The following is a 21352-nucleotide window of genomic DNA, read 5'->3' on the forward strand; positions in this document are numbered from 1 at the left end:
TTCTTAGATTCGCATATCACGTTATTGTAGCGTTATAAGGATTCATATGAAGTCTTGTTGGGATTTTTCATTTGTTGTCTCAAGATTTAGTCCCTTTTTGATATGTTATGTAGTGTTTTGCTGAAATTTCTATGAACATGAAGTTGGAATTTTCTTTGCTATAGGGGTTAGATAAGCGATGAACGTAAAATGGTAAAAGAGACATGAAAATGGCACATTCCGTGTGCTGTTAAAAATAGTAGCATTTGCAAGATTATACATCTTACGTGAATTGTCTTTATCAAAGTGAATATGGGCCTCACTTAGGTATGACTTGGCCTATAATTATCTCCTAAAGATGCCACCTTAACTAAAATCACTAATTATCCAATTATCCATATAATTAAGAATTATCTCAAACTACTTAAAATACTACTTACTTTTAACACACTTTATACACCTTACTATCATAGTCATGTGGTACCTTGTATGGTAATAGTCCATAAATACCGGGTATTATAGCTCGGACTGTATTTTATCCCAAATTGACAAACTTCGATGAAACTCATTTTCTTCGATTTGCTTACCCTCTCACCTTCACGAATTTACTTATCACTTGTTTGAAATAGGATAAATATTTATAACCTCAAAATAATCTTGTTCTCATCCTAAAGTATTACTATTAAAATATTAAAATATTAATAAATCATGGTACCATATAAAATCAATACATACACTATTATTTCATTAAAACATCCATGTAAAAATATATGTATTTTTTCAACTTATAATTTTCCTAATCTCATATAAAGAATACAAATTTTCGTATGCTTAATTCTTAAAATGGTAAAAAGATAACCTTCTTTTCTTGTGAGAAAATAATTTCTATCTTTACAATAAAGAAAATCTCGTAAAGATTCTCATATTATGTGTATAATTTAAAGCATATTCAAAAGTAGTAATATTTATAATTATATAAAATCATATTTTTCAAACTTTTTACAAAAATGTTTCACTCAAAATACCATATCAAATGTATATAACGATATCAAGGTTGTTAAACTTACGGGATCTTACAATAACATAGTCACAAATCCTCTATAATCTCATGAATGGTCTTAATCCCTTCAAGTTCATATGGATTACTACGACTCATCCTAATATTAAAGTACGGGATGTAACAATGTCATTGTTCTGAAACTTCTGGAAATATTGTATCCTGTTTTACCTGAACTTGGTAATGTGTAACTGACTTGACTTAAATTTCCCAGAATTGAAACATGTCTATTTTCATTGCTGAAATGAACTGTATTTGTATAGCTCGTCTTTATCTTTCAGTTCCTTAATTATTATTGTTACTTACTGAGTTAGTTGTACTCATGCTACACCCTGCACTTTATGTGCAGATCTAGGTGTTTCTGGTCACGAAGGACGTTGATCTCTTGCGTGGTAGAGTATCGGAGATTCACGAGGTAGATGCCGGCGTTCGCATTCCTTGTCTCTCCTTCCTTGTTATCTTTTCTTTCTGTATTGGTATTTTGGACACAGACTCTTATAGACACTGTTTCTTAGACTGGTTGTTTAGATGCTCATGACTTGGTGACACCCGATATTTGGGGCTATTTTTCCGCACTGTACTTTGAGTTTAACTCTTGTTTTTACGAAAACTTTGTCATGTAAAAGCTTATGACTTATCTTTTGTGAAACATTGGAAGTATTTTTGAGAATCGGCTTGCCTAGTACCATCGATAGGCACCATCACGACAGGTTAGGATTTTGGATCGTGACAGATAATTTAGTTTTGGACTATAGTGAAAGAGAATAATTTGGGCCTCAATAAGCTGAACTTCATCCGGCCCAGTATAACAATTCTAGCCATTTTCCTTAAATAATTGAATAAGCTAGCCCGCCTTTCCATAACTAATTTATTACATTTTCCATCAATAACTCCATAACTCTTGGACTTTCCCAATAATCTAAAATCTTAGGAAAATAATCAACTCATGAAACATTCGTAGAATACTTAGGCAGGCTTTTAATTTACTATCATAATTGTGTACACGTTCGCGTGACATAATTATGATTCCCAAAATAATCAAGGTATGCGTTCACACGACTTTGGGCCAAACAATCCTTAAGAATAATAAAGCGTGATTAATCGTGTACACGTACGCGTGACACGATTTTAGCGCCCCAAATAAAATGGATTCACGCACACGTGATCCGTTTCAAAGATAAATCCATAACGCCATAATTTAAAAGCGATAAAAGACAAAACGCACATAGGTTCTTAAACACATAATTAACAATTAATTCAGGTATGACTGAAGCGACTGTGCTAAAATCATGTAATCCAGGAATGCCTAACACCTTCTCACGGGTTAACATAATTCTTTACCCGGTCTTCTGTGTTCGCAAACCATAAATAAGAGTCAATTTCCTCGATTTGGGATTTAAAAATAAACCGGTGACTTGGGACACCATAACAAATATTCCAAGTGGTGACTCTAATTAAATAAATAATCTCATTTCGAATAATGTTACTTAAATTGGAAAAACTCCCATATCCCTTGGAAAAAAGGAGGTGTGACAGCTCTGGCGACTCTGCTGGGGACTCGATCCCAGAATCTCTGGTTCAGGGTTCAGAATTCGAGCTTGTAATATAATCTATACTTGGCTTTCTTGATTGTTGTTATTACTGTGTTTGTGGGCCTAGTGTGCTAATTGCCGCTTATTTAGTGCTTTGATATTATTTGAACTGTATTAAATTGGCTTCTTACGCTTCCTTTCTGAGTCTTCTAAATATATGTTTCACACGTACGCGTGGCCCACTTTTCTGTTAGAGTTCGTACCAAATAGAACGAGGCTGGATCAGCACCTAGGCCGGGTAGACTTTCGTGCTCCCGGTATATTGCCCCCACCTCGGCTCGAGTTGTCTGCTTGGGTAAGCCATGTCTAGAACACACCCCCAGGGTTTTAAACCTAGAATAACATAGCCTTATGCTAGATCCCTAGTAGGAACCTTTGTTTGTGTCACGTGTATTTGACTTTTTGGACTCAACACAGGGGTTGAGTCCGTCTAGGAAAGGTGTACCCGAAATAAAAGACTATCCTGATACATCTTACGTGCTATTTGTGCATTTATTTATTTCGGCTTGCATGTTGATCGACTAGGGAAAGAAAATCAAAAGAAAAAAAATAAAGAGTGAGTTAGGAGAGAGAGATTTGCCCGGTTCTGAGAACCTCGGTATTTGGAAAGTCCCGAAACTCTGCCGAAATTTTTGAAAAATAAAAGTCATTTCCAATTGAGTCAACATCTTCAAAAGCAGAGCGAGGCCCTGTAGTTCCCCAGTAGCCGTCTCTTGCAGATAGGAGGAGGAGAAAATATCTCATAGGAAGTTTGAGCATCCAAGACACGGTTCTTTGGGATTTCTGCCCAGGAAGCGTGCTGCCAGACACAGGGGAAATGTGAAGGCATTCCCAAAGGATGATCCAAACAAGCTCTGCAAGCTAACTGCCTTCTTGGGCTACAAAGTTGGCATGACACACACTGTTAGAGATGTTGAAAAATCTGGATCAAAACTCCACAAGAAAGAGACATGTGAAGTTGTCACCATCATTGAAACACCTCCAATGGTGATTGTTGGTGTTGTTAGGTATGTGAAGACACCACATGGTCTTCATTGCCTGAACACTGTCTGGGCTCAACATCTCAGTGAAGAGCTTAAGAGGAGGTTCTACAAGAACTGGTGCAAGTCCAAGAAGAAGGCCTTTTTGAAATACTCCAAGAAATATGAAACTGATGAAGGGAAAAAGGACATCCAAATACAGTTGGAGAAATTGAAGAAGTATGTTTGTGTCATCCGTGTTTTGGCTCACACTCAGATAAGGAAGATGAAGGGCCTGAAACAGAAGAAAGCCCATTTGATGGAGATCCAGGTGAATGGTGGGACAATTACTCAGAAGGTTGACTTTGTATATGGTTTCTTCGAGAAGCAGGTTCAGTTGATGTTGTTTTTCAGAAGGATGAGATGATTAACATCATTGGTGTCACCAAGGGTAAGGGTTATGAATGTTTTGTAACTCGTTGGGGTGTGACACATCTTCCTCGCAAAACCCACAGGGGTCTGCGTAAGGTTGCTTGTATTGGTGCCTGGCACCCTGCTAGAGTTTCCTACACAGTTGCCCGTGCTGGTCAAAATGGATACCATCACTGTACCGAGATGAACAAGAAGGTTTACAAACTAGGGAAGGTTGGCCAAGAGTCCCATGCTGCCGTAACTGATTTTGACAGGACCGAGAAAGACATTATTCCCATGGGTGGATTTCCCCATTATGGTGTGGTGAATGATGATTACCTATTGATCAAGGGATGCTGTGTTGGTCCTAAGAAGAGGTTTTTAACCCTTCGTCAGTCCCTGCTCAACCAGACCTCTCGTGTCGCTCTTGAGGAGATTAAGCTGAGGTTCATCGACACATCCTCAAAGTTTGGACATGGTCGCTTCCAGATCACTCAAGAGAAGCAGAAATTCTATGGCCGGTTGAAGGCTTAAGTGTTTCAGTATTCAGCTCATCGGGTGGAACACAAGTTTTAAACAAGTTATTATTGTTGTTACTCTTTATTTTCATCAGTTGTTTCAGAAGACAATTTTGACATTTTAAAGCTCTCTGCTGCATTGAGGATTCTAGTTGAGAATATTAGTAATGCAAAAGTTGTTGTTGTGGTTCAAAAAAAAATCTTCAAAAGAATATTTTTCCGGTTGTATCAAAACTGACCGAACTACGCGGGTATTATTCTCACCGGATGTGAGATACGTAGGCAAATTTCATCGGTTCCGGCCCTCAATTTTTAAAAATCCAAAAATATTTTCCTTTTTCCTTCTTTAGAAGTCATTCTTTGAGACGTCAAATCTAAAAATATTTTTTTCCTTTTTCAAAAGTCTTTCTCCAAAAAAAAAAATTCAAAATTCAAAAAAATATTTTCTTTCTTTCGAAAATTATCAAAAAATAAAAAATAAATAAATAAATAATAAAAATCCAAAAATATTTTCTTTATTGTTCAGAAGTCTAAAAATATCGGATAAAAAAAGAGAATTCAAAATCCAAAATATTTTCCTTGTTAGGAGCTTTTGTGGTATGATTTTCAAAAAATATATTGATAAATAAATTAGAAAAAGAGTTAGCTTATTTACTTTATTTCTGATATTCCTGAACTACGTAATGATCTGATTCATGCGGCGTCATGATACGTAGGTAATCCCCATTGGATTCAATCATAGCCATTAAATAAATCCAAAAAAAGAGAAGAAAGAAAGAAAGGAGTGACAAAAATAACAAACAAAAATAAAGAAAAACAAAGAGCGAAAAAAAAACAAGAGTGAAAAAAAAATCCAAAAAAAGAGAACTCTTTGTCCAATTTGAAAAAAAAGAAAATCGCGGAAAGTTTCTGTGGGTATGCTGTCAAATGGAACGAGCAAGCCGCCAGGGTAAAGCCTCCAATGGACGAAGAAGAAATGGTTACGGTTTTTCTACAGGCCCAAGAGACGGACAACTTCCAGAACATGATGTCCGCTATGGGTAATCCATTCGCCGAAACTATCAAAATTGGGGAAATGGTCGAAAATGGTTTTAAAACGAGTCGCATCTTGAGGCATGCTGCACCTCCCAGAAATGCCCGTCCCTACTAAGCTCCATATAATCCCCAACCAAATGTTCCCCAATATAATCCTCACCCAAGAGAGCCCCTCAGAAGGAATCAGTTCACCCATATTGGTGAATCGTATTCAAGTTTGTTTCAAAATCTAATCAGGCTAGGTCTGTTGCAGCCAGTGGCCCCGAACAGGCCAAACCCCGAGTCCCTCTCGCACCAAGCTGATGCTAGATGTGAATACCACTCTGGAGTAGTGGGACATGATACATAGGACTGTTGGACCTTCAAAAAGGCAGTTGAAGAATTGATGATCCAACATTGAAAGCCAAAGTATCCATTGCCGCAGCAGAAGAGAAACCTAAAAATGGTTGCCGAACCTGAAAAGTTCTCTGTCAGATAGCAGTCTCGGTAGCTGGTCTTGCTATCTTTTCCGCGTTTGAATTATTTTAGGGTGTAATCCGGATATTTTACTTCACTGCTTTGCTTTCTGATGTAAACTCTTCTATTTTTAAAAATTTTAAAAAAAATCAAATGAAATTAATATTTCATTGTCTAGTAATGTTTCTTTTCTTAATCTTGTCACCTTTTTTATTCTCTTTTCAGTTCTGTTAATACAGATTTTAATAATATGATATGCTTGCAGACTTTATACCCAGATCCTAAAACGTTGTCAGACCTCGAAATAATGAATCAAGAAGTAGAATGTGTTGAAGATAAGGTTTGTGAGAAAATAAATAAAGAATTGGAACATTAGGCCTAAGCCAAGTCCTAATGAAATTGGAAGAAGTTGAAATTCCCTCTCTTCGGATCACTGTTGAAGCCGAGATTGAGGATAAAGATTGGGTCAAGAATTGATTGGAACAATTGATACTGATTGATGAAAAATGATTGACCGCAATTTGCCACGGAGAGTTGTACCAATAAAGAATGGTCTGTGTCTACAACAAGAAAGTGCGGCCTAGGAAATTTGAAATAGGACAACTCATTCTGAGACGTATCCTCCCACCTCATGAAAAAGCTAAAGGAAAATTGGCTCCAAATTGGAAAGGTCCATACATTGTAACGAGATTACTGCAAAAGAGAGCGTTGTGCCTGGGAAGCGTTGAAGGAAATGTCCCTGAAACAACTTGTCAACGTGGATGCAGTCAAAAGGTACTATGTTTGACCCTCTATGTAGCATTAATGTTCTCTGATTGGGGTGACGAAGGCTTTCATTCTCGCTATCCAAACATTATCAACCATTTGCTAACCCTTTTGAGCCGGTTACCTTTCTTTGATTACCCTCTTTGGAACCTGAAGATGTTATTAAAAAAGAAACAAGAAAGAAAAACAAAACAAAGAAGACAAAAAAAAATGAGAAAGAAGAAGAAAAAGAAAATAAAACAAAAATCAAAACAAGTTCGACTTGATTCCAAAAGGATACGTAGGCAGCCTCTTTCTGCGGTTCAGTCACACCAAAATAAAAATTCACATTCCCAAAAAAAATTGATACTGGGGCAGATATTACAATGGTTCGACGATGGTTTCGCCTGAAAGGTTCCAGAGTTGTAATTCAATCCAAATCCTTTTTGCCCAAATCCTTTTCAAGTCCTTCCGATCAATCAACGAGAATGTTCAAGAATTGGAGGATATGATTACTTGGATCTGATACAACTAAATAAGAGAAATTAAATAAGAGAGTCTTATTGGTGAAAACACTCACAGGCACCGTAGGGCGATGGCGAGCAGAGAAAAAAAGAAAGAGTATTGTTAGTGAAAATCCGCAAAGGGCACTATAAGACTATGGTAAGAAGAGAAAAGAGCACTACTGATCCAAAAGAGGATCTTCACAGTCATTGGCATCGACACAGTCCTGAGCAAGGTTTCGAGGTTTCGAGGCAAAACTTGTGATGAATTTCTAAGGATCGAACGATTTACAAGGATCAGGCGTCCAATCCAAAAGGCATGTCATGTTCATTGAAGTCAGCATGTACTCCCAGATAAGTCCTTCTTTAATTTCTGTTCCCCGAAAAGGACACCTCTTGTTTAAACTCATTCTCTATTCCATTGTTGTTTTTCTTTGAATCCATTTCAGAATAACTTTGTGTCAAAATAAAGGCAAAGAAAGGATGGTCAGGCCGATTACAGGGCTCTCGTTTGAAGCGAACAGATTCATTAAAAAGGCACTCAACCTCAGTAAGGGCATCAAGGCCACAAACTGACCACCACTTTGAACACTCATAATTTTTCTTTGTTTGAAGCAGGAACAAAGCAATGTAGAATGGCGATTCCTAAAGGACGGATGTCACCAAAGTTAAGTTTCCTCAAAATCTCCAGTTTTCTTTATTTTTAGCATGCATGACTACTGTTCATACCTCTCATTTTCGTAGCTTAACCCAAGTAGAACCTTTTTCGCGTAGAGGGATCTAACTCATATTTTCGGGTAGAAGTATTCTTCGCCCAGTCTTGTTTTACGTAGCTTAACCAAGATAGAACCTTTTTGTCTAGGGAATCCCGCTCATAGTTCCGAGTAGAAGTACTCTTCGCTCAGGATGTTTTACGTAGCTTAACCTAGGTAGAACCTTGTCGCCTATAGGGATCTAGCTCATAGTTCTGGGTAGAAGTACTCTTCACTCAGGATATTTTACTTAGCTTAACCCAGGTAGAACCTTGTCGCCTAGGGGGATCCAGCTCATAGTTTCGAGTATAAGTACTCTTCGCTCAGGATGTTTTACATATATTAACCCAGGTAGAACCTTTTCGCCTAGGGGGATCCAACTCATACTTTCGGGTAGAAGTACTCTTCGAGCAAGATGTTTTATGTAGCTTAACCCAGGTAGAACCTTTTTTCCTAGGGGGATCCAGCTCATAGTTTTGGGTAGAAGTACTCTTTGCTCAGGATGTTTTACGTAGCTTAACCCAGGTAGAACCTTTTACGCCTAGGGGATCTAGCTCATATTTCCGGGTAGAAGTACTCTTTTCCTAAGCTTGTTTTTCGTAGCTTAACCCAGGTAGAACCTTTTCTCCTAGGGGGATCCAGCTCATAGTTCCGGGTAGAAGTACTCTTCGCTCAGGAAGTTTTACGTAGCTTAACCCAGATAGAACCTTTTCGCCTAGGGGATCCAGCTCATAGTTCCGGGTAGAAGTACTATTCGCTCAGGATGTTTTACATAGCTTAACCTAGGTAGAACCTTTTCGCCTAGGGGAATCCAGCTCATAGTTTTGGGTAGAAGTACTATTCGCTCATGATGTTTTACTTAGCTTAACCCATGTAGAACCTTGTCGCCTAGGGGATCCAGCTCATAATTCCGGGTAGAAGTACTCTTCGCTGAGATTGTTTTACAATAACTTAACTCAGGTAGAACCATTTTTCCTAGGGCGATCCAGCTCATAGTTCCGGGTAGAAGTACTCTTCGCTCAGATTGTTTTATAGTAGCTTAACTTAGGTAGAACCATTTCGCCTAGGGGATCCAGTTCATATTTCTGGTTAGAAGTACTCTCCGCGCAGGCTTGTTTTACGTAGCTTAACCCAGGTAGAACCTTTTCGCCTAGGGGATCCAACTCATATTTCCTGGCAGAAGTACTCTTCGCCCAGGCTTGCTTTTCGTAGCTTACCCCAGGTAGAACATTTTCGCCTAGGGGATCCAACTCATATTTCCGGGTAGAAGTACTCTTCGCCCAGGTTTGTTTTACGTAGTTTAACCCAGGTAGAACCTTTTCATCTAGGGGGATTTAACTCATATTCTCGGGTAGAAGTACTCTTCGCCCAGGTTTATTTTACGTAGTTTAACCCAGGTAGAACCTTTTTGCCCAGGGAATTCAGCATTTTATCAGCAATACAGGGCCCCAACCCCCGATTATATTTTATATCAGTAATATAGGGCACCGACCCCTGGTTATATTTTCTTTTCAGTAATACAAGGAGCTAATCCCTGGTTACATTTCATATCAGTAATACAGGGTACCAACCCCTGGTTACATTTCATTTCAGTAATACATATAGGGTACCAACCCCTAGTTACATTTCCTTACCGGTATGAGGGTACACCAATCCCTAGCTATGTTTTCCAACATAGGGTCTCCACTCGCTAGTTGATGTGATCTTAAATGCAGGGTACACCACTCCATGATCTCCTTACCAGTATAGGGTACACCAATCTCTAGTTGATTTTATTTTAGACATAGGGTCTCCACTCCCTAGTTGATTTGATCTTAAATACAGGGTACACCACTCCCTGATATCATTGCCAATATAGGATATACCATTCCCTGGCAGCATTTTCCCAATATAAGGTACACTAATCCTTAGTTGAGACATCTTTTTGACAATAAAGGGTACACCATTCCCGACACTTTAGTGTTTTTAATAAAGAAGTAGTTTAGAATTTTGTTACAATAACTCACGAAATTTTCCTTGTGAAAATTGGGGCAGAAAAAATTTTGTTTGTTTATTTATTTTGGTGTATGAGCAGGTTTTACCTCGAGGCACAAGGTTCGAGATGACCAAAAGAAGAATTCTCAATCCAGAATAAAGAAAAAAAAAGGAAAAGAAATGAATCCAAATGCAGAAGCAGATGGAAATGATATGGACTGCTCAAGACATGACTGAAGTTACGAGCTTTACATTTCCCGTTTTAATCAGAAGAATCCGCAGAAGAATGAACTAGCACCTGCAGCTAGCAAGTATCAAGGTTCAAATCAGAGTCTGCGTGAATAACTAGTCAAGACTCAAGATCAAGTTTTAAAAGACTTATAGATATAAATCTTGTAACTCATAGCTGATAAGGCTTGCTTAGTTTCTTTTGATTTTGATGTAATAACAGGACTATAGACCGGAGCCTCGACGGAACCTCACTCGGCTCTCCAACTCAGCATTCCATCCTTTTTCTTGAACTACACGCGACATGATTCCCTTATAACCCAGGATATGTAGGTTGTCCAAAACCAGGCTTCGGTTGCACTCTTTTCTCTTTATCTCTTCCTTTTTGAATAATGGTATGGCCAAAAATTAGTCATATCGCTCATCTTGTCTTTGCCTGAAAATTCTTCATGTTTCCAAGCAAAGAGGGGCATGTTGTGAGCACCTAATTTTTGATTATATTTAAATTTTTGTCACTTTCTACTATGTAAATATTTTTAGGAGTTTAATCTACAGTTTTTAGCTTTGTTACACCTTTTTTATGGGGTAAAAATTAAAAATAATTTAAAAGGTCAATTATTACTATTAATATTATTTTAATTTTTATCTTTATTTAAAATAAAACATAAAAAATAAAAAAGAAAAAAGAAAAAAAGGAAAAAATTATTTTTTTTTAAACTTTCGGTTTGAATATAAAAAAGGGGGAAAAGGAAAGTAGGGAATTAAAAAATAAAACTAAAGGAAAGAGGAAATTAAAAAATAAAAGTAAAAGAAAGTGGGAAATTAAAACAAAAATTAAAGGAATGTGGGAAATAAAAAATAAAATATAACACAAAGTGAAAAATAAAAAAATAAAAGTAAAGGTAGGTGGGAATTAAAAATAAATTAAAAGAAAGTGGAATTGTTTTTTAAAAAAAAATAGAATTGTTTTTAAAAATAATAGAAGAAAGTGAAAATTAAAAATAAAAGTAAAAGAAAGTGGTAAATAAAGTGGGAAATAAGAAAATAAAAGTAAAGAAAGTTGGGGAATATGTTTTTTTAAAAAGAAGGAAAATGGGAAGTGGGAATTGTTTTTATTAAAAAAAATAAAAAAAATCTGAAAATTTTCGAAATTTCTTCTATAAATAGAAGAGAAAAATGGAAAAAAAAAAGGAGGGAATAGAGAGAAATATTTTTCTTTTTCTACACTAAGGGAATTTCTACTCGTGTTATTCTTTCTTCCTCTTTCTTTCGAAAAATCCAGCCAAAAAGGAGCAGCAAAACCAATTGGGAAATAGCTTGAAAACAGCTTCAAAATCAGTCCAAAATCAGTTCCCAAACCATCGTTAAAGTGAGGTGATGTTCGAGTTCGTCGGTTCAAGGTTCCGGAGATGTCGCATTTAGAAGTCTCCAATCTTGGTTCAGATCTCTAGGAGAAGTATTAAGTCGAATCTCTTCATTGTACTTGGATTTGAGAGCTCCCATTTTAAATGAAAATTGCGGTTGATTGAGGTCCGTTCTTGCCTCTTTCGATTTATATTTTTTTGGTCGATCTTTTCATTATGGTTGTTCATGAATCTCTGTTTATGTGTTTGCTTGTGGTATTTGTTGAAGAATTTTCATTGTTTCCTATCCTGATTTGCCGTGAGTTTTGATTGTTTTGCTGATTAAATTTTAGAGTTTATATTTGGTTAATTAGTTAATAAATTAAGCCATGTGATTTGTTTGTAAATTTATTTTGGGCCGTGAAGATTTGGCAATTAGTTAGGATTGGTTGACATATGATAATCTAGTTTTGGACTATAATGAAAGAGAAGAATTTGGGCCTCAATAAGCTGAACTTCATTCCACCCAGTATAACAATTCTAACCCTTTTTCTTAAATAATTGAATAAGCTAGCCCGCCTTTCCATAACTAATTTACTACATTTTCCATCAATAATTCCATAATTCTCGGACTTTCCCAATAATCTAAAATCTTAGAAAAATAATCAACTCATGAAATATTCATAGAATACTTAGGCAGACTTTTAATTTACTATCGTGATTGTGTACACGTTCGCATGACATAATTATGATTCCCAAAATAATCAAGGTATGCGTTCACGCGACTTTGGGCCAAACAATCCTTAAGAATAATAAAGCGTGATTAATCGGGTACACGTACGCGTGACATGATTTTAGCATCCCAAATAAAATGGATTTACACACACGTGATCCGTTTCAAAGATAAATCCATAACGCCATAATTTAAAAGCGGTAAAAGATAAAACACACATAGATTCTTAAACATGTAATTAATAATTAATCCAGGTATGATTGAAGCGACCGTGCTAAATTCACATAATTCGGGAATGCCTAACACCTTCTCGCGGGTTAACAGATGTCCTTACCCGATCTTCTGTGTTCGCAAACCATAAATAAGAGTCAATTTCCTCGATTTGGGATTTTAAAATAAACCGGTGACTTGGGACACCATAACAAATATTCCAAGTGGCGACTCTAATTAAATAAATAATCTCATTTCGAATAATGTCACTTAAATTGAAAAAACTCTTCTATCCCTCGGAAAAAAAAAATGTGACAATTGAGTTTGATCGAACCCGCACCCGCACCTAATATATACATCTATCATGTTTTACACTTGAATTCTACATAGCCACAGTATTTAATAGGTAGTTGGGCATGCCAATCAGGCTAAAGAGTAAAGACCAAGTCCAACAACTTTCTCTCACTGATTTAAAGTTTTTGGATATGCTTATAGTTCAAGTCGCTCATTCACACTTGCGTTGTGTCGCTTTCTTTTCCTTATCTTTTAAGTAGTGCTTTTTCTTCTAATCGTGGTTTTTAATCCCCCACAGAATACTACTTTAATGATTAATATTCCGGATTTTGACATAAAATTAAGCTCATCAAAAGTTTTTTGATAACATACAACGTACTAAGAACTTTTAACTAGGGACCTGGGTTTGATTTTTGAGACTTAAAAAGTTCATCATAGAAGCGCTTTATCCTTTAATAGTCTCTACCCGATGCAAGCTCGTATTAGTAGGGCTAGTGAATTTCGGCGATAAGACTGTTAAATAAAAATTAAAAATATCATATGTACAACTTGATTTAGAAGACGTCGTTACACAAAAGCAAAATACGAGAAGAAAATCAGTCTTGTTCTTTACTGACCTGAAAAAGTATTCGGAGGTTGACACTTGGCGTATTAATTGGTCAAGAAATTAATTATTCCCTGTCAATTCCATTCTCTGTAATACAATTCAGAGGACAAGGATTAAATTAATTAATTTTTTTTGTGTGAATTCGAACATATAATTTTCAGAATTTTCAAAATAAAATTTACACGTTTAAAATTATGTAAAAAAAATACTACAAACTATATAATTAATAATTCTATATATTTAAACGATATTTGCAAATACTTGGTCAAAGAAATTTTTTTGTTGACTGTTCAAATAGACATCTGTATCTATATATATATTAAAGGAATAAAGTTACCATATATAATTAGCATTGTGGTTAAGCCAAGTGGCAAGCTATTAAAAAGTCACTCGACATTCTTAAAGTGAATTTAGGGGGAGATTTTCAAATAAGAAAATAGAACTTATATGGAATCCAATTTAATAGAAATCTTAGTTTTTCTTATATAAGAAATAAAGTTACCATATATAATTAGCATTGTAGTTAAGCCAAGTGGCAAGCTATTAAAAAGTCAATTGGCATTCTTAAAGTAAATTTAGGGGGAGATTTTCAAATAAGAAAATAGAACTTATATGGAATCCAATTTAACGGAAATCTTAATTTTTCTTAAATTTAGTTTTGACTCTTATATAGCAATCTTCACTTTAATTTTGTTATGGATCTTTAATTATTTCATATCCGGCTAAGTAGTTTATTTTGTCCCGACAAATCTTATATTTATTAAAGGAATAAAGTTACCATACATAATTAGCATTATGGTTAAGCCAAGTGGCAAGCTATAAAAAAGCTACTTGGCATTTTTAAAATAGGAATATAGGAGGAGATTTTCAAATTCTATATATATATTATATTAGAATAAAGTTACCATATATAATTAGCATTGCGGTTAAGCCAAGTGGCAAACTATTAAAAAGTCACTTGGCATTCTTAAAGTGAGTTTAGGGGGAGATTTTCAAATAAGAAAATAGAACTTATATGGAATCCAATTTAATAGAAATCTTAGTTTTTCTTAAATTTAGTTTTGACTCTTATATAACAATCTTCACTTCAATTTTGTTATGGACCTTTAATTGTTTCATATCCGGTTAAGTAGTTTATTTTGTCCCGATAAATCTTATATTTATTAAAGGAATAAAGTTACCATATATAATTAGTATTATGGTTAAGCCAAGTGGCAAGCTATTAAAAAGTTACTTGAAATTTTTAAAATAGGAATATAACAGGAGATTTTCAAATTCTATATATATATATATATAAGAAATAAAGTTACCATATATAATTAGCATTGTGGTTAAGCCAAGTGGCAAACTATTAAAAAGTCACTTGGCATTCTTAAAGTGAGTTTAGGGGGAGATTTTTAAATAAGAAAATAGAACTTATATGGAATCCAATTTAATGGAAATCTTAGTTTTTCTTAAATTTAGTTTTGACTCTTATATAACAATCTTCACTTCAATTTTGTTATGGATCTTTAATTGTTTCATATCCGGCTAAGTAATTTTTTTTGTCCCGACAAATCTTATATTTATTAAAGGAATAAAGTTACCATATATAATTAGTATTATGGTTAAGCCAAGTGGCAAGCTATTAAAAAGTTACTTGAAATTTTTAAAATAGGAATATAACAGGAGATTTTCAAATTCTATATATATTATATTAAAAAAATAAAGTTACCATATATAGTTAGCATTGTAGTTAAGCCAAGTGGCAAACTATTAAAAAGTCACTTGGCATTCTTAAAGTGAGTTTAGGGGGAGATTTTCAAATAAGAAAATTGAACTTATATGGAATCCAATTTAATAGAAATCTTAGTTTTTCTTAAATTTAGTTTTGACTCTTATATGAAAATCTTCAATGGGATTTTTTTGTTCCTATATAATATTTAAAATTTATTTATCAAAATTTTTCTAATTTCGTATATTACCCGTCCTAAACAAGGATTACTTATAAATTATATACATTCCACCTTAAAAGGCTCCCAATCCATTATTAGTGCCTTCAATCAAGAGATTTAGTTACACCCTTTTTTATTTTTCTCTCCTCTCTCCCCTCTTCTCTCCGGATCGAAAATATTTAGCAATCAAGTCCAGTAGCAGATTTCATCACAAAAATTTAAGTATTACGACACAACAACTGAGTTAGCAACAATTAACTTAAAAGAAGATAGGAATTTTCATTCCAAAAATTTTAAACGGAAAAATTTATTCAATCATTAAAGTCGATTACTTTAATTATCTCAGCATTGAAAGTCTTTTTATTGGTGAAGTCGAGAAAGAAAACTAAAATTTGCAAAGTTTCAATTAAAAATCTCAAAATATTCAACTTCAACTTTGAAATCTAAAATTTGTTAGTTGTTTTTGAGTGGGTGTGGCTGGAATTTATCGAAAATACTTGGACAAAGTTATATACAAAAGTTGAAAAAAATTGAAAATGATTTGGACTGGTTTGAATCAAAATTCGTAACTGAAATTGGTTGAAAAATGTCTTTACGACATATGTATCTCAATTGATACCCATGTATATAAAAATAAATTTCATACAACTAATTATATATTATACAACTTATTTACAACTTATCTACAACTTTCATACATTATTTCTACCCAGTTAAATACAACTACAATATCATACAACTTAAATATAAATTTTATACAATATGTATTTTGTATATATTTTATATCTGATTTGTATATATTTTGTCTGTGGTGTGTGCTTCCTCTCTAAAATTCCAATCAAAACTTACTCTCTTAATACAATTTTGATACATATCAACAATTTTATGTAAAAAGATAGTATTGATAACTTAAATACAAATTTTATATAACGATTCATATATTATACAACTATTTTTCAACTTTCATATAACATTCAAATAAAAAAAATATAACTACAATAAAATACAATTCACATACAATTATACTACAATTTTACTACAATTTCATAAGTATATTGTATAACTTTACTACAATTTCGTAAGTATATTGTATGTCATGTATTTTTCTTCTTCTTCTTCTTCTTCTTCGAAGAGTTTCAATATGAAATTAAGCCAAAATCAAGTCTAATCTTCACCAAAACACCCTCAAAATTGAGATATAAACTCCAAATAATATTCTCAATTGCTTGCAACAACACTCATTCCAAACAAATAACAGCTTTTGAAAAACCAAATTTGATTTCAAAGCTTCAAAGTTTTTCAATGGATGTCAATGGTGGAAAGTCAAACACCTTCAAAATTTATTGATTGACAATTTCAGTTTGAAAACCAATTGTGCAACATGAAAGGAAATTGCTAAGTTAAAACGATTGAAATCCATTGATGAATTCCATTAAAACTCTATACAACAAAAAAAACATAAAAAAAATCAGAGAACATCAACTGGAAAAAATAAATTCGGGAAAAAATGAGAAGGAGAGTAGAGAGAGAGAGAGAGAGAGAGAGAGAGAGAGAGAGAGAGAGAGAGAGAGAGAGAGAGAGAAAGTATAAAGGGATAAGAAAATAACTGATATTCTTTATTCAATTCCTAATATAAAGGGATACTCATTTAAAACTTATTTGTACATAATTGGTAAATTGTATATGACCATGTAATTTAATTGAAACTTGAGTAGGGAGGGTAATAAGGTTTCAAATAGTGTATAGGAAGGTAAAAATTCCATCTTCAATTCAATTTTGTTATGGATCTTTAATTGTTTTATATCCGGCTAAGTAGTTTATTTTGTCCCGACAATTCTTACATTTATTAAAGGAATAAAGTTAATATATATAAATATCATTATGGTTAAGCCAAGTGGCAAGCTATTAAAAAGCCACTTGGCATTTTTAAAATAGGAATATAGGAGGAGATTTTCAAATAAGAAAATATAATTGATATGGAATCCAATTTAATGGAAATCTTAGTTTTTTTAAAAATAATTAGTTTTGACGTTATATGGCAATCTTCAATTCAATTTTGTTATGGATCTTTAATTATTTTATATCCAGCTAAGTAGTTTCTTTTGTCCCGGTAAATATGCAAAAAAGGAAAAGTATGAATTTATTAAGATAATTAAAAGCCGTATCAATTTTCTATAAAGATGCACATGTCATATAGAATACTATAATTAAGGCAAAAAAAAAAAGAAGAAGAGAAGACAAATCCATCAAAACATTCATGGATATAAAAGCTATAAGAATTATAACAAAAAGGAAGACGAAATAAATAAATATATATGAACTGTTAAAAAATAGTAAATTACTCTTTCACACAATAAATAACGAAAATTTAAAATAAAATTAAAAATCAATATTCTATATTGAAAATAAAGGAGAACATAAATTTACGCTTCAAATAACTCTTATGCGTTATGCTATATCTTTAAGATTTATGTATTTTTTTTTGTTATGTGTAATAATAATAATAATAATAATAATAATAATAATAATAATAATAATAATAATAATAATAATAATAATAATAATAATAATAATAATAATAGTTTATATTCTTCTATCTATATATTTTGTTAAACAAAATCAAACAAAAACTTATCCAAGCTTTTGAATTGAAAAAAAAACTCCAAAAACGAAACAATAACTTGAGATTTTGGTAAAGTATAAGTATGCACATATGCACTTCTATTTTTTTTTTTTTATTATTAAATTAAATACTAGATGAAATAATTATATCAAATTTTATAGTAAGAGAAATAAAATAGAAAGAGGAGGTGGAGATAGTGTGAGAAAATTTATACTTTGAGTAGTGTAAAAAATAAAATAAAGATAATAAATAAATAATACTCAAAAACATTATTAATAAGTTTAAACATTAATCAAATGTAACGACCTGACCGATCGTTTTGCCTTCTGGAATCCCGTTTCCCAAGATAAGACTTCTCGTACTTGCTTTTACTGATTTATGACTTGCGGGGATGGTTAGTTCGGGATTTGGAAGAGTTCGGGTTGAAATCGGAACACTTGGTTCCTTAAGATTGGCTTAAAAGGCCAAGTTTGACTTCGGTCAACATTTTGAGTAAACGATTTCGGAATCGGAATTTGACGGTTCCAATATGTTCGTATGATGATTTCGGACTTGGGCGTATGTTCGAATCGGGTTTTGGATGACCCGAGAGCATTTTGGCGCCTAATAGCGAAAGTTGGTTCTTGAAAAACTTTAAAGTCCTTTAAATTTGGTTTGGAGCGGATTTTGGTGATATCGAGGTCCGAATTGAGTTCCGAGATCAGAAATAGTTCCGTAATATTATTTAAGACTTGCACGCAAAATTTGGTATCGTTCCGAGTAGTCTAAGTATGATTCGGCGCATTCGGCGAATTTGGAAAACTTGAAGTTCAAAATATGATTCAATTTGGTTTTGGGGTATGATTCTTGGTTTCGTTGTTGTTTTTCGTGTTTCGAGAGTTCGAACAAGTTCGTATTATGATTACAGACCTGTTAGTGCCTTTGGACGGGGTCCCGAGTGACTCGGGTGAATTTCGGTCCCCTCAGAGCAAAGTGTGAGAAACCAGAAATGCCCAGTTCTGGTTTCCTTCTTCGCAAACGCGAAGGGACCATCACGTTCGCATAGAAGGAGTTGGGGTTAGGGGGAAAATGTGTTACGCGTTCGCGATAGCTAGTCCGCGTTCGCGAAGATCTGGGCCAGTGACCTTCGCGTTCGCGTAAGGCGACTCGCGTTTGCGTAGAGTAGCTGAGCTGGGCTGGGGAGCCGCTTTGTTCTTCGCGTTCGCGAAGGGTAGGCCAAGCTAACCTCCGCATTCGCGAGACCTTGGTCGCATTCGCGATGAAGGGTCTTCGGGGGGCCTGAGTCCTTTGCCTTCACGAACACGAGGCCTCTTTCGCGTTCGCGAAGAAGGGGCCAGCTGGGCAATGAGTTTAAAAAATTGGGACTTAGGCATTTTTGGAGTCATTTATTACACTCTTGGGCGATTTAAGAGCTCTTAAGGAGGAGAGTTCGACCTAGCTTTGTGAGGTAAGTAATATTTACCTAATGTGAGTTTAATACATAGTTTATGGGTAGATTATAACATGTAAATTAGTGAAAATTATGAGTTTAGAGGAAAACCTAGGTTTTTGATAAAAAAGAGTTTTACCATGAAAATGATTATGGAATTAAATGAAAATCATATATTTGTGTTCCTAAGGTTATGGGTAACAACTTTCTTCAAAAAATTTCGGAATCCGGACCCGGGGGTGAATTTTAAGAATCTTGCATTTAGAGTTGGGAAATTACTTAAATAGTTGGGATATGAACTTTTAAGCATATATTTATTAGTATTCACACTATTTGGATAATTTTTGATTGTTCGGCACCAAATTGAGTGTTCGGGCATAAGCTTGGACCGGAAAGTATGCCTTGAAGTGAGGTAAGTCTCTTTTCTAACCTTGTAAGAGGAAAATTTCTCCATAGGTGAACTTAATTAATATATGATTATTTGTGGGGGCTACATACGCACGAAGCGACGAGAGTCCATACGTAGCTACTATTTTTGTTATGTCCAGGTAGTTTTAGGCTTACACCATGCTTTGTGGATACCGTTACCTAAACATATTTATGGGTTTGCGTTGAATGGAACTAATGTGAGGATTTCAACATTTCAAAGGTTTCAAGTAAATTATTATTTTGAAAAGAATTGAGAAAAGTCACGTATGTTTATATTTAACCGCGTCGCAAGTATATTCCGCGAGCGGGGTAACTATTTCCACTACTCTCATGGGAGCGAGCCGTTCGCCTCGGCAGGTTAATAGATGCATCTATGGTTCGCGCCGTTCGACTCTCGACAGTGCATAGTTTACATTCTTTATGTTGGATCGGGTCGAACCTCCTCGGTGGAATTTGTGTGTGATAATAGAACTGGAAACCCTTTTATAATTGGTATAAATTTACTGTTTTAGAGATCAATTGTTTAAAATGAAGGAAGTGCTTTGGGTTCTTAATTACGATAGAAGAACTGTTCAGTTATTTCTTGTTCTGAGTTTATTGTTAGTTCTGCATATCATGCTTAGTTAGAATTACACATTATTATATTGTTGGCCCTAGTAAGTGTCGAAGTCGACCCCTCGTGACTTCTTCTTCGAGGTTAGACTAGATACTTATTCGGTACATATTTTTATATACTCACACTACACTTCTGTACTTTATTGTACAGGATTTGAGGCAGGTGCATCTGGCCACTAGTCTGGCACGTAGACTTGATTCCCCAGCTTGAGACTTCCCGGTGAGCTGCCCTTTTGAGCCATTCTGCAGCAACTAAAGTCTCTCTTATGTCTTATTTTCTGTCTACTTCCTTTCATACAGTAGGCTAGCATGGTTTTGTATATTCTACTAGATTGCCCACATACTTGTGACACCAGGTCTTGGCACATACACTAGTAGACTTATGATTTTGGTTTACTTACATGATTACGATTCATACTTATTGCTTCCATTTATTGATGTTATAATTTCAAACTCCTAAATCTTTTAACGATTAAGGAGAAGCTATCACTTACTAATTTATTTAAAACAGAAATTCACTAGTTGATCAGTGTTGGCTTGCTTAACAACGGTGTTTGGCGCCATCACAACCTATAATGGAATTTGGGTCGTGACAACATGGTATCAGAGCGCTAGGTTCATGTAGGTCTCACAAGTCATGGGCAGGCCTAGTAGAGTCTTGCGGATCGGTACAGAGACGTCCGTACTTATCTTCGAGAGGCTATAGAGTGTTAGAAAACTACTCTTTATTCATCTCTTATCATACAGTTGATGGTATACTTAAATTTCCTTCTTCTATTCTCTCACAGATGGTGAGGACAAGTACAACGGACGTTCCATACCCAGAAGGAGTTGCTCCCCCCATTGCTAGAGGTAGAGGCAGAGGCAGGGGGAGGGCACCAACCCGAGGGAGGGGACGAGGGCATCCCAGAGCTTCCCCAATAGCAC

General features: G+C 34.7%; 1 pseudogene; it reads left to right on the forward strand.

The window, feature by feature from the left end:
- Nucleotides 1-3313: 3313 nt before the first annotated feature.
- Nucleotides 3314-4556, forward strand: LOC107828092 (large ribosomal subunit protein uL3-like; annotated as a pseudogene).
- Nucleotides 4557-21352: the final 16796 nt, after the last annotated feature.

The sequence above is a fragment of the Nicotiana tabacum genome, chromosome 23 (assembly GCF_000715075.1).
Source record: "Nicotiana tabacum cultivar K326 chromosome 23, ASM71507v2, whole genome shotgun sequence".
Lineage (NCBI taxonomy): Eukaryota > Viridiplantae > Streptophyta > Magnoliopsida > Solanales > Solanaceae > Nicotiana > Nicotiana tabacum.